Source organism: Salvelinus fontinalis, chromosome 36 (genome assembly GCF_029448725.1).
Source record: "Salvelinus fontinalis isolate EN_2023a chromosome 36, ASM2944872v1, whole genome shotgun sequence".
Lineage (NCBI taxonomy): Eukaryota > Metazoa > Chordata > Actinopteri > Salmoniformes > Salmonidae > Salvelinus > Salvelinus fontinalis.
Window position 1 is genome coordinate 6,470,485 of NC_074700.1, and position 15,192 is coordinate 6,485,676.

Sequence of the window (15,192 nt, forward strand, 5' to 3'; positions counted from 1 at the left end):
CGAATAAGGCGAACTTGTGGAGGGTCATTTCAAGAAGCAAGCTGTGACACTAGTTGTATTTTGATAGTGTGTTATTTTCAAATGGCTCTTTACATGATCTCCAAGTTGCGCAATTTAAATATGATTTATGCGCATGTGGCGCAAGAGAGGAATAGCCTAATCATGTAAACATTGCCCAGGGAGATCATTCAAGATTGACTTTGAAATTGGACGTCTATACATATCCTGAGGACATCGGGAAATGCCTTCAAAACCAGCCACGCAACCTGGTCTCAGAGCATTTGGTATTATTCTGTACATAACGCGAACAAAGGCATCCCAATGTAGTGAGTTCGAATCTCATCACGGACAATTTGAGCTATTTAGAAACTTTGCACAATACTTAGCATGTTGTCTAACCCTTCCCCTAACATTAACCCTTCCCCTAACCGTAACCCCTAACCATAACCCCAATGGAACAATACAGAGCAGAAGGAGCAGTACAGGTTGTCAAAAACAATTTGAAATTTGTTGTTTGGAGCAACTTCAAAATTAGACGTTTGGGAAATGTGGATAAATGTCTAATTCTGCAGTGAGACTGTGAGAGCTTGTTGGCATTGCCACATGTAAAGTGAGAATATGAGTGAGCAGTGGCATGTTTCTTCATGCTCTAGCAGTCCACGCCTCTGTGTTTGCCACAGTAATGCCAGGGTGTGAATATTCTCACATGCCTATTGAGTGAAACAGATGGGCTATATTTGTGTATGAGACAGACCGTGTTATATTTGTACTACCGGTGATGAAGTTACCACTGCTGTTGAATATTTTTACCCTCTTTGTATCACATGCCAATTAGTGAGATACGTTACCGGCTATTGACATCGTGATATCATTGTTCAACAGAAAGAAACACCCTGTATGGTTATTCATGTATTTGAATTGCATTGTTTAAAAAGGGGCATTATGACCTGGTAATATAGCCTACACTAATATCACTCATACGTCATATTCAAGTACAGTATTAGGTATACAGCACATTTGCATTAACTATTAGGTCTAATGTTATTCATAGGCACTTTAGAGAGCTGCTCCCCACAACTGATGATGGCAAATAAGTCCCTAAACACATTGACATAAACAACAAGATCTCACGGTTTGACTTCAGATTCAGACGTTTCCCCAAACGTCAAATTTCGTTGTTGTTTATGGGTTGTCACAGTGATCAGTTGAGCCACTTGCTGTCGCCGGGGCATCCCATGGTTAAATGTGGGTGTTAATTCCGAATGGTTAAGTTAGGGCGTTAATTCCGAATGGTTAAGTTAGGGTTAAAACAAAAACAACTCCACGGTTAAAAATGAACATTAATTCCGAATTGTTAAATTAAGGGGTAAGGTTTGGACTACATAAAAAAAAAAAAAAAAAAGATGTCTAGCACTGCAATTGAACACGTGAGCCAGAGCTTGCGGCCTACGTCAATCCACAACGCCATAGCACAGAGTTTCCCAACTCGGTCCTCGTGACTCCAAGGAGTGCACGTTTTTTTCCCCCCCCTAACACGGGCGTCAAACTCATTCCATGGAAGGCCTAGTGTCTGCAGGTTTTTAGTTTTTCCGTTCATTTAAGACCTAGACAACCGAGTAAGGGGAGTTCTTTACTAAACAGTGACCTTAATTCATCAATCAAGGTAGGAGCGAAAATCCATAGACACATGGCCCTCTGGGGAATGTTTGACACGGCTGATTCAACTGATCAAAGCTTAAAGATCCTTTGATTATTTTAATCAACTGTGCAGAAACCAAAATGTGCACCCCTTTGGGGTCCCGAGGACTGAGTTTGGGAAACCTTGCCCTAGCAAAACCTAAGCCTGCTTGATGGTAATAGCGCTGACCATTGCCCCTAGTGACGGGTTTTGAAGGAATCTCCCGACGACCTCGGGACATGGATGAATGTACAATTTCGAAGTGAATCTTGAGAAACCTGGCTGCATATGAATCAGCTATGAGTGTTGGGTTACTTTCCAGTCTGTGCACTATGCTTTGTGTGGCTCCGCAGGCGGCACGGGGCGATAAAATAAAATAAAACAAGTGAGAGGTCAAACCCTTGCTCACTTTGTTTGGATATCGATCTGCTGGCATCATTACTTGGTGTCTGGAGCGCAGACGGGGGTTGTGGGTGGCCCGACTCCACCGGCTCTGTCAGACGCTTTCTTCCAACCGCCCCCACAGAGCAGCGGGGATTAGGACCGGGCCGGGGTGTTCTGGCCGTTGAGTTGGTCTGCAGTGCAGCCTCACTGATTTGACCACAGTTTCTATCCCTCCCTGCTAGAATGTTGCCTGTCAGATTTAGGGCTTTGACTTGTAAGTCTGTCTGGAGGTTTTCACTAAAGCTTTTGACATGGCTCAATTGAGAAACATGGTGGGATGATGGGAATGGAGGGGATATACAGTACCAGTCAAAAGTTTTTACACACTTACTCATTTCAATGGTTTTTCTTTATTTTTACTATTTTCTACATTGTAGAATAATAGTGAGGACATCAAAACTATGAAATGACACACATGGAATCATGTAGTAACCAAAAAAGTATTAAACAAATCAAAATATATTTGAGGCTCTAAAAGGTAGCCCCCTTTGCCTTGATGACAGCTTTTCACACTTTGCATTCTCTCAACCAGCTTCATGAGGTAGTCACCTGGAATGCATTTCAATTAACAGGTGTGCCTTGTTAAAAGTTAATTTGTGGAATTTCTTTCCTTAATGCGTTTGAGCCAATCAGTTGTGTTGTGACAAGGTAGGGGTGGTATACAGAAGCTAGCCCTATTTGGTACTATACCAAGTCCATATTATGGTAAGAATAGCTCAAATAAGCAAAGAGAAACAACAGTCCATCATTACTTTAAGACATGAAGGTCAGTCAATCTGGAAAATTTCAGGAACTTTTAACGTTTCTTCAAGTGCAGTCGCAAACAACATCAAGCACTATGATGAAACTGGCTCTCATGGGGACCGCCACAGGAAAGGAAGACCCAGAGTTACATCTGCTGCAGAGGATAAGTTCATTAGAGTTACCAGCCTCAAATTGCAGCCTAAATAAATGCTTCACAGAGTTGAAGTAACAGACGCACTGTTCAGAGGAGACTGTGAATCAGGCCTTCATGGTCGAATTGCTGCAAAGAAACCACTACTAAAGGACACCAATAATAAGAAGAGACTTGCTTGGGCCAAGAAACATGACAATGGACATTAGACCGGTGGAAATCTGTCGTTTGGTGTGATGAGTCCAAATTTGAGATTTTTGGTTCCATCCGCCGTGTCACTGTGAGACGCAGAGTAGATGAACGGATGATCTCTGCATGTGTGGTTCCCACCGTGAAGCATGGAGGTGGCGATGTGATGTGGGGGATGCTTTGCTGGTGACACTGTCAGTGATTTATTTAGAATTCAAGGCACACTTAACCAGCATGGCTACCACAGCATTCTGCAGCGATACGCCATCCCATCTGGTTTGCGCTTAGTGGGACTATCATTTGTTTTTCAACAGGACAATGACCCAAAACACACCTCCGGGCTGTGTAAGGGCTATTTAACCAAGAACGAGAGTTATGGTGCTGCATCGGATCACCTGACCTTAACCCAATTGAGATGGTTTGGGATGAGTTGGACTGCAGAATGGAGGAAAAGCAGCCAACAAGTGCTCAACATATGTTGGAACTCCTTCAAGACTGTTGAAAAAGCATTCCAGGTGAAGCTGGTTGAGAGAATGCCAAGAGTGTGCAAAGCTGTCATCAAGGCAAAGGGTGGTATTTTCATTTGTTTAACACTTTTTTAAATTTACTACATGATTACATATGTGTTATTTTATATTGTTGATGTATTCACTATTATTCTACAATGTAGAACATAGTAAAAATAAAGAAAAACCCTTGAATGAGTAGGTGTGTCCAAATGTTTGACTGGTATGTGTAGGCCTACAGGTGTTCTGAGGTCAAACCTTTATCAGCTTGTTTTGGTGTGGTTCTGTTCGTTGCACGAAGAGCTGAGCTGAATGTTGTTGATTAACTTCGGCAATTATTTGAATATTGGGTAACGTGCTGCTTACTGTGCTCTTGTTGCGTATCAGTTACTGATTGAGAGAAATGCACCATCCTGCAAAGAATAATGTATCTAGGCATATCCTGCTCGACACACCTTTAACTACACATACTGTGCAACACGTAAAATACAGACCCTTCAGTAGGCCTAGCTGATCAATTAGTCCAAAATCCCAACCTAATATCTTGCATAGGCCTACTATAAAGTCAACGACATAACTATTGCACTGTGCTTGTTCAAAGGTCTGCTAGGATGAGTGTTTGTGTAACTGTCTGGATTCGAACCAGGGTCTGCTACATCATTTTTAGCCCTCTGAGCTAAAGCAGGAGCATTAGCTCGGGAGTTACCCATTGCACGAGTATGATTCACCGATGCACCCCTGTTACATTTGGAGTGAATGAGCCTGTTGTTTTGGTGTTCTACACCTCCGCAGCATGAACAAAGGAAGCCAGCTGAGGTGGGTGTGATGCACAGGTAGAAATCTGATCTCTCTCTCTCCACACAGACAGCCTCCAAGCTTTCCTCCATCCTTTCTCCTCAGGCATATTACCCTACTCCTCTCTTTAAGCTTTGTGTACATGCTTGACATTTCATTCATCTCCAGGACCAGGGAGCGACCTCACCGACCTGCGGCAACACCGCCATGCCCCAGCGCCTTGTTAGGCACGCTGAGCTTAATTAGATTCTTTGTAAAGGCCTGATTTATGCCCAAGGACTGAGATATGGTTAGAGGGGGGGGGGGGGGGGGTGAGCGAGATGGAAAAAGAGAAGGGGGGGAGGGAGAATGTACGGAGGCTGATCAGTAGGAGGTGAGAAAAACAGCTAAATAAATCCCAGGAGTGCAAAATAAACCAACAAAGAAACTAATTACAGGTAGCAGCTACCCAGACGCATGTAGTCGCATCACTGGGGTTACGGTTCACTGCTTCCTCTCCTCTCTACTTCACTCCCTTCTCGTTCTCTCTCTTCCTCTATCTCCTTCTTTCTCTACCTCCATGTCTCTCCAAATTTCTCTCCATCTCTCTCTCTCTCTCTCTCTCTCTCTCTCTCTCTCTCTCTCTCTCTCTCCCTCCCACATGTTCCTGAGAGGAGAAATAGAGGACTTGTACAATGTCATCTTGTCAGTGCTCCTTTCACCTTAAAGGGCAAAGATGGAACACCTGGGAGGGAGCGGAGAAAGAGGGAGGGAGAAGGGTAAAAGCGTAACGGCTATAGATCAAGCAGTCTTGAATTGAAGCAGCCAGGAGAGACATAGTCAATGAGGTAGGTGGGAGACCATATTAAAATACAGTGGGTGACCCTGTGAAGTAGTCACAATTGTCTGCTTGTACTAGTGCACTGTGTAGAGCCAGTAGTTGCAACAGGTGTGAGGTATACAGTCTTCTTGTTTGAAAGAATTGACCATGCATAGAAAATGTGTTTGTACACATTTGATCATTTGTGTGTTATCACTGGATTACCTCAGTTTATGTCTACATGCCCACAAAAACATTCAGAGACCTTTCTAGACAATTTCATTCCAGCGGGAGCTGAAAACATTTTTGTTATCAGATTGTTCTGGCAATTCTCAAAGGAACTTCATTGGGAGGAGGGATGTTTAACATGCTTTTTACATTTGTATCACAAACCATTTTTGAGAGAGCTCATGGTGAAATTGGCAATTTTAGGCCCTTTTTAGACCTTTACATACCCCAGTAAGACCCTATGATCTGTGAACCGTACATGATACAGACATCTTGGTGTCCTTATACTCCTTATAGGTGAAATGCATATGAATTCAATCTGTTTTTGACAGCATTGCGTTTGCTTTAAACAATAGCTTTCCACACGTGTTTACCCATGGAAGAATGTGCATTTTTGGACCCAAATACCAAAACCATTCAGGAGATTAAGGTGCTAAGTGTTAAGTCATTTGGCATACCCCACAATACCATTAGACATCCATGTCTTCATCAATGGAAAAAATTAAATGGTTTTGAGTTTGATACTTAAAAGCTTACAAACAGTATTGTCAAACAATATAATTTATTGAAAAAAAATAAATAATCATTAAACCTTTTTTAATGTCAATGATGTATATTTTTTTGATATTCACATATGTTGTAGGTTAAACCACATTTCAGTTCTGACATGTTGGTGTTGTGCCTGCCATCAGTTGAGACACAACATGCTCTTGAATACAGGGTGGGTGTCATTTCAATAATAGAAATAGAATGGACCTATCCCTTCAGACAACTACAATTTAGCTGGTTACACCATTGTAATACATTTTTTTATTATTTTTTTTAATTTTAATTTTACTACCACAAAGATGACCGCTGGTCCACCCACCGTCGATTGTCATCTTAAATGGTCAAGTCTATTCTATCCATCTTTATTTCAATAGGTTTCCAGTATAATTTTAAGCAGCAGATATTTCCATTCAAGTCAACATTCTCTGTGTGGACCCCCAACCATCTTTGTGGTACCATTTTGAAAGTTGAAATTTAAATTGTATTCCCATTTTAGTACATTTTATCAGCCAAAACATGACACCCACCCTGTATTCAAGAGCATGTTGTGTCTCAACTGGTGGCGGACACAGCACAAAACCCTTCGATTTTTTAAATTGGGGTCAAAGCTACAACATATGCTAATATGAAAAAAAATTGTGTTTTTTGATAATTGATGTTAAATGTAAGTGTTTATTTTTTAAATTTTTGGCAAACCTGTTTGTAAGCTTTTAAATTGTCAAATCTCAACCATTTGTCTTTTCCAGTAATGAAGACATGACTTTCTCATGGTACTGTATGGTGAGGTATGCAAAAGGGGTAAACTTTGAGCACCTTTTATGGCTTGACAGTTTTGGCATTCAGGCCCAAAAAGTCAATTTCTGAGCATTACACACTTTAAGTTGTTATACAGTCGTGGCCCAAAGTTTTGAGTATGACACAAATATTAATTTTCACAAAGTTTGCTGCTTCAGTGTCTTTAGATATTTTTGTCAGATGTTACTATGGAATACTGAAGTATAATTACAAGCATTTCATAAGTGTCAAAGGCTTTTATTGACAATTACATGAAGTTGATGAAGAGTCAATATTTGCAGTGTTGACCCTTCTTTTTCAAGACCTCTGCAATCCACTCTGGCATGCTGTCAATTTACTTCTGGGCCACATCCTGACTGATGGCAACCCATTCTTGCATAATCAATGCTTGGAGTTTGTCAGAATTTGTGGGTTTTTGTTTGTCCAATCCGCCTCTTGAGGATTGACCACAGGTTCTCAATGGGATTAAGGTCTGGGGAGATTCCTGGCCATGGACCCAAACAATCGGAAAGGGGATTCATCAGAGAAAATGACTTTACCCCAGTCCTCAGCAGTCCAATCCCTGTACCTTTTGCAGAATATCAGTCTGTCCCTGATGTTTTTCCTGGAGAGAAGTGGCTTCTTTGCTGCCCTTCTTGACACCAGGCCATCCTCCAAAAGTCTTCGCCTCACTGTGCGTGCAGATGCACTCGCCTGCCTGCTGTCATTCCTGAGCAAGCTCTGTACTGGTGGTGCCCCAATCCTGCAGCTGAATCAACTTTAGGAGACGGTCCTGGCACTTGCTGGACTTTCTTGGGCTCCCTGAAGCCTTCTTCACAACAATTGAACCACTCTCCTTGAAGTTGTTGATGATCCGATAAATGGTTGATTTAGGTGCAATCTTACTGGCAGCAATATCCTTGCCTGTGAAGCCCTTTTTGTGCAAAGCAATGATGACGGCATGTGTTTCCTTGCAGGTAACCACGGTTGACAGAGGAAGAACAATGATTCCAAGCACCGCCCTTTTTTTGAAGCTTCCAATCTGTTATTCAAACTCAATCAGCATGACAGAGTGATCTCCAGCCTTGTCCTTGTCAACACTCACACCTGTGTTAATGAGAGAATCACTGACATGTCAGCTGGTCCTTTGTTGCAGGGCTTTTGTTGCAGGACATCCAAATGACTGTGTGGAGGGGTTAGCCTACAGTCGTAAGAAAAAGTTTGTGCACCCCTGACAATTTCCATGATTTCCATTTATAAATAGTTGGGTGTTTGGATCAGCAATTTCATTTTGATCTATCAAATAACTGATGGACACAGTAATATTTCAGTAGTGAAATTAGGTTTATTGGTTTAACAAAGTGCAATATGCATCAAAACAAAATTAGACGGGTGCATAAATTTGGGCACCCCAATAGAAACATCACATCAATATTTAGTAGAGCCTCCTTTTGCTAAAATAACAGCCTCTAGACGCTTCCCATAGCCTCTAATGAGTGTCTGGATGAAGGTATTTTGGACCATTCCTCCTTACAAAACATCTCCAGTTAAGTTAGGTTTGATGGTTGCTGAGCATGGACAGCCCACTTCAAATCATCCCACAGATTCTCAATGATATTCAGGTCTGGGGACTGGGATGGCCATTCCAGAACATTGTACTTGTTCCTCTGCATATATGCTCGGGTAGATTGAGCAGTGTTTTGGGTCGTTGTCTTGTTGAAATATCCAGCGCCGGTGTAACTTCAACTTTGTGACTGATTCTTCAACATGATTCCCAAGAATCTGCTGATATTGAGTGTAATCCATGCGACCCTCAACTTTAACAAGATTCCCAGTACCGGCACTGGCCACACAGCATGACGGAACCCCCACCAAATTTTACTATGGGTAGCAAGTGTTTTTCTTGGAACGCTGTGTTCTTTTGCCGCCATGCATAATGTCCCTTATGACCAAATAACTCAATCTTTGTTTCATCAGTCCACAGCACCTTATTCCAAAATGAAGCTGGCTTGTCCAAATGTGCATTTGCATACCTCAAGCAACTCTGTTTGTGGCGTGTGTGCAGAAAAGGCTTCTTCCGCATCACTCTCCCATACAGCTTCTTCTTGTGCAAAATGCGCTGAATTGTTGAACGATGCACAGTGACACCATCTGCAGCAAGATGATGTTGTAGGTCTTTGGAGGTGGTTTGTGGGCTGTTTTTGACCGTTCTCACCATCCTTCGCCTTTGCCTCTCCGATTATTATACTTGGCCTGCCACTTCTCGCCTTAACAAGAACTGTGCCTGTGGTCTTCCATTTCCTCACTATGTTCCTCACAGTGGACACTGACAGCTTAAATCTCTGCGATAGTTTTAAGTAGCCTTCCTCTAAACCATAATGTTGAACAATCTTTGTTTTCAGGTCATTTGAGAGTTGTTTTGAGGCCCCCATGTTGCCACTCTTCAGAGGAGAGTCAAAGAGAACAACAACTTGCAATTGGCCACCTTAAATACCTTTTCTCATGATTGGATGCACTTGTCTATGAAGTTCAAGGCTTAATGAGCTCAAACCAATTGTGTGTTCCAATTAATCCGTGCTAAATAGTTACAGGTATTCAAATCAACAGAATGACAAGGGTGCCCACATTTTTGCATAGCCTATTTTTCACATCTGATTTAATTTCATACAACTTAATATTGCTACACTAAAAATCTTTGTCTGGACAATACCCCAGTACTCAGCTTTTATTAGAAAATGAATGGCATGCCACTGTGATCATTTTCTGTGACGACAGAGTAAATTATTATGCAGCCTCAGAGGGGTGCCCAAACCTTTTCATACGACTGTATATCTGCGAGTGTGTTTGTGGGTTATTGTTTGAATCAGTGTTTCTCTTTATGACAAAGCACACTCTGATTTCCAATTCTGTGTGGAACCTCATGAAGCAGTTTCTGGTGGACATCACATTTCTGGCACTTGGCTTTTGGTGTACCTGTGCACCCTGGTACCTTGCATCTCCCCTTCTTTTCAGCCATAATCATCCAGTGGGCTGTGGCATCCAGGCGAATTGGAGCAGCGGGTCCTTTTCTCCTCATACTCCCCAGTAATTGTGGAACTGGGATGACCTTTCTTGCACTCCAGACTTGTTCCACTTTTGCATAGGCCTTCAGCGATGTATGACTTGAAGGTATACAGATGAATTTGTTCCTTCTTTCTCATGCCAGTGCCTTAACAATCTCTTCGGTAGAGCAGCCAGGTTGTCACGATGATCATATCCAGGAAGTGGAACACCAGCCGGTGGTACCACTTCTTTGATCTGATTTTGTTCCGGTACAGTGCAATCAGTTAGTCAAGCAGATCCACCCCACCGATATTCTTGTTGTATTCTTTCACCACAGCAGGGCAGGGGACTTTGGTGATCATCTTTCAATTGCGATCCCACATGTCAACCTCAGGGATTTTTTTTTGATGACCTCCCATCTATTCAGTATCATGGTGTCAGCTACTTGGGACACTCGGCAGGCTTTGTTCCAAAACATGCGGGTGCCTGGTAAACCAAACAATGACATGTACACCACAATACCCAGGAACTGCTCCAATGCTTTTGCCGTGAGGTTAAGTTGCTTGTTTGCGTTACATTGTATCGCATATACAGTTGAAGTTTACATACACCTTAGCCAAATGCATTTAAACTCAGTTTTTCACAATTCCTGACATTTAATCAGAGTAAAAATTCCCTGTCTTAGGTCAGTTAGGATCACCACTTTATTTTAAGAATGTGAAATGTCAGAATAATAGAGTGATTTAATTTCAGCTTTTATTTCCTTCATCACATTCCCAGTGGGTCAGAAGTTTACATACACTCAATTAGTATTTGGTAGCATTGCCTTTTAAATTGTTTAACTTGGGTCAAACATTTCCGGTAACCTTCCACAAGCTTCCCAAAATACGTTGGGTGAATTTTGGCCCATACCTCCTGACAGAGCTGGTGTAACTGAGTCAGATTTGTAAGCCTCCTTGCTCGCACATGCTTTTTCAGTTCTGCCCACACATTTTATAAAGGATTGAGGTCAAGGCTTTGTGATGGCCACTCCAATACCTTGACTTTGTTGTTCTTAAGCCATTTTGCCACAACTTTGGAAGTATGCTTGGGGTCATTGTCCATTTGGAAGACCCATTTGCGACCAAGCTTTAACTTCCTGACTGATGTCTTGAGATGTTACTTCAATATATCCACATAATGTGAAGTGCACCAGTCCCTCCTGCAGCAAAGCACCCCCACAACATGATGCTGCCATCCCCGTGCTTCACGGTTGGGATGGTGTTCCTCGACTTGCAAGCCTCCCCTTTTTCCTCCCAATATAATTATGGCCAAACAGTAATATTTTTGTTTCATCAGACCAGAGAACATTTCTCCAAAAAGTATAATCTTTGTCCCCATGTGCATTTGCAAACCATAGTCTGGCTTTTTTTATGGCAGTTTTGGTGCAGTGACTTATTCCTTGCTGAGCGCCCTTTCAGGTTATGTCGACATAGGACTCGTTTTACTGTGGATATAGATAATTTTGTACCTGTTTCCTCCAGCATCTTCACAAGGTCCTCTGCTGTTCTAGGATTGATTTGCACTTTTCGCACCAAAGTACGTTCATCTCTAGGAGACAGAACGTGCTTACTATTGTTTGTACAGATGAACGTAGTACCTTCAAGCGTTTGGAAATTTCTCCCAAGGATGAACCAGACTTGTGGAGGTCTACAATTTTGGCTGATTTTCTTTCGATTTTCCCATGATGTCAAACAGAGGCATTGAGTTTGAAGGTAGGCCTTGAACTACATCCACAGGTACACCTTCAATTGACTCAAATAATGTCAATTAGCCTGTCAGAAGCTTCTATATCCATGACATTTTCTGGAATGTTCCAAGCTGTTTAAAGGCACAGTCAACTTAGTGTATGTAAACTTCTGACCCACTGGAATTGTGATACAGCGAAATAATCTGAATGTAAACAATTGTTGGGGAAATTACTTGAGTCATGCACATAGTAGATGTCCTAACCGACTTGCCAAAACTATAGTTTGTTAACAAGACATTTGTGGAGAGGTTGAAAAACAAGTTTTAATGTCTCCAACATAAGTGTATGTGAACTTCCGAATTCAACTGTGTATTTGACTGCCCTAAAATAACTTCCAGAATGTCTTCTGAGAAACTGCTTGATATCATCAGATCTTGAAAGCAGGCCCTGCCATTCTGGGTAAGCATTGAAGTATGCATTGTGGGGTGTTCTCCACCGGGGTAGGCGTGGAACATCAACCTCTGCAACATCTTCATCCTCAGACTGTCTCATTGTCAACAGACAGGCATTCTCCTTTAAAAAGAAAGCAGTAAGCCCACATTTGAAAGTGTCCTATACCCTTCTTCATCCACTGACACGCGCGCGCACACACACACACATTACTTTGCTGACTGACCTCTAACTGACTCCTGACCTCCTAACTGTCTCTCAAACCTGATTCGGGATCCACTCTTCCTGACTCTCCTCAAGCACAGTCAGAGAGAATGACCCTAACTGCTCGACGATGTTCCTTCCGCCCAAAGAATGTTGTGTCCTTTTCCTGTAAGTATCAGTAGATAGTAAAGTAAAAACATTGACTATGGTCATAATTATGCATCCGAGCACATCTCCACACTTTAGCATGATATTGCCCGAACAAAAGTGGTCTAACTGCACAATGTTGCCCCGAGGCAACGAACCAAAAAACACAGTTTTAGTATATAAATAAAAACAAGTATTTAAACAATCAAACATACTTACTTACATGCACATGCATATTTTTTTTAATATAAAGTTATTTCAATTTTAAACATGTTAAGTGATTTTATCCCCAATTTGTGTCCTTTGCTTCCTGAAAGGACTGCTCCACCCCCAGACAAAAGGCCACACTCACTTCAGCCCCTAATATCATTGGACACAAACATGACAGGTGATATTATATGTTTTTTAATAAAAAAATTCAAGGGGTGGTGTGATGTCTAAAAAGGTAGTTTGTTACCTGAGGGCAACACCATGCCATAGAGGTTAATGATATTACCCATTTTACAATTAGAAATGGACATAGGTAATTTACCTATCACGGTCCTCCTTTAGGATTGCACATTCAGGAGAGGGAGTTACCTTTGAATCCATTTTCCTATTCACTGTGCTGGTGGTGCTCATAAAATGTATCATACCTTTTATGAGCACCAGAATTAGCAGGGAGCCAACTCTGGAAATGTGATATTTCTACAGTATATTGTTCCTAACAATATGTCTTAATATGAACAAAAACAAAAAGGTTAGTTATGAGATTAAAGGCCCAGTGCAGTCAAAAACGTGATTGCCCTGTTTTTGTATATATTTCCACACTGAGGTTGGAATAATACCAGATCTCAGTCCGTTTGCATGTGAAAATTATGATAATGCCATTTTAGTGTATGAGCTGTTTTGAAATGTCAGCCTGTTTTGGTGGGATAGACTTTTGGCCTGCCTGGTGACATCTCCAGGTGGTAAATTAGTTAATAGACCAATAAGAGTTCCAGACCTCTCTGCCAATAACTTCTAGTTTTCAGTTTTCCCCTACACTACTCCCAGACAATCCTAGCAAAATTCTAGCTGCCATGTCTGTCGGCGCCATACTCTTGGTGTCATTATACTCCTCATAGTGTGTTCTAACATTGCCACTGCCACCAAGATGTCGTATGCATCATATACGGTTCACAGATCATAGGGTCTTATGAGGCATGTATAGGTCTAAAATGGCCACTTTCATCATGATGATAAAAAAAAAATGGTTTGTGATACAAATGTAAAAATCTTTCCTCCCCAAAAAATGAAGTTTCCATGTGAAAATGGTCAGAACAATCTGATATTTCTAAAATATTTTCCGCTGGTGTGGAATCGCCCTTGTGTTGCTCTAATAGCTATACTGAACAAAAATATAAATGTTAAGTTTTGGTCCCATGTTTCATGAGCTGAAATAAAAGATCCATAACATTTTCCATACTCACAAAAAGCATATTTCTCTCCAATTTTGTGCACAAATTTGTTTGCATCCCTGTTAGTGAGCATTTGTCCTTTCCCAATATAATCCATCCACCTGACAGGTGTGCTATATCAAGAAACTGATTAAACGGCATGATCATTACACAGGTGCACCTTGTGTTGGGGACAATAAAAGGCCACTCTAAAATGTGCAGTTTTGTCACACAACACAATGCCACAAATGTCTCAAGTTTTGAGGGAGCGTGCAATTGGCATGCTGACTGCAGGAATATCCAGCAGAGCTGTTAGCAGAACATTTAATGTACATTTCTCTACCATAAGTAGTTTTAACACATTTTGATCGATGGCCCAGAGATACCGTGATGATATCCTGAGGTCCATTGTTGTGCCATCCATCCATCACCTCATGTTTCAGCATGATAATGCACGGCCCCATGTCGCAAGGATTTGTACACAATTCCTGGAAGCTGAAAATGCTCTAGTGAGCATGCAGGCCATGGAAGAACATGTCACCCATTTAGGTATTTTATGAGGATCCCCATTAGCTGTTGTAAAAGCAGCAGCTACTCTTCCTTGGGTCACCACAAAACATGAATCAAGGACAGCGTTACATAAATGAAAAAAGGCACACATAGTTTGTGTATTGGTATTGATATGTAGGCTATCTAGGTCAAATAGGGGAGAAGTGTTGTGCCGTGAGGTGTTTAAAAAAAAAACACAACAGGTTTGCTGTTTATTTGAGCAATATGAGATGGAAGGAAGTTCCATGCAATAATGGCTCTATATAATACTGTACACGTTCTTGAATTTGTTCTGGATTTTGGGACTGTGAAAAGACCCCTGGTGGCATGTCTGGTGCGGTAAGTGTGTGTGTCAGAGCTGTGTGTAAGTTGACTATGCAAACAATTTGGGATTTTCAACACATTTACTGCATTACTTCTTTTATAAGAAACACTCCTCAAGCCAAGCGAGACTGGCATGCATAGTACACTGCTCAAAAAAATAAAGGGAACATGCACATTTGTGGCCTGCTGGAGGTCATTATGCAGGGCTCTGGCAGTGCACCTCCTTGCACAAAGGCGGAGGTAGCGGTCCTGCTGCTGGGTTGTTGCCCTCCTACGGCCTCCTCCACGTCTCCTGATGTACTGGCCTGTCTCCTGGTAGCGCCTCCATGCTCTGGACACTACGCTGACAGACACAGCAAACCTTTTTGCCACAGCTCGCATTGATGTGCCATCCTGGATGAACTGCACTACCTGAGCCACTTGTGTGTGTGTTGTAGACTCCGTCTCATGCTACCACTAAAGTGAGAGCAGC

The 15,192-nt window shown here is 41.8% G+C and overlaps 1 protein-coding gene across 1 annotated transcript in view; it reads left to right on the plus strand.

Annotated features, from left to right (window-relative positions):
• LOC129835103 (RAS guanyl-releasing protein 2-like) overlaps positions 1–15,192 on the plus strand; it is an 86,286-nt gene that overhangs the window by 655 nt on the left and 70,439 nt on the right. The window lies entirely within an intron of this gene.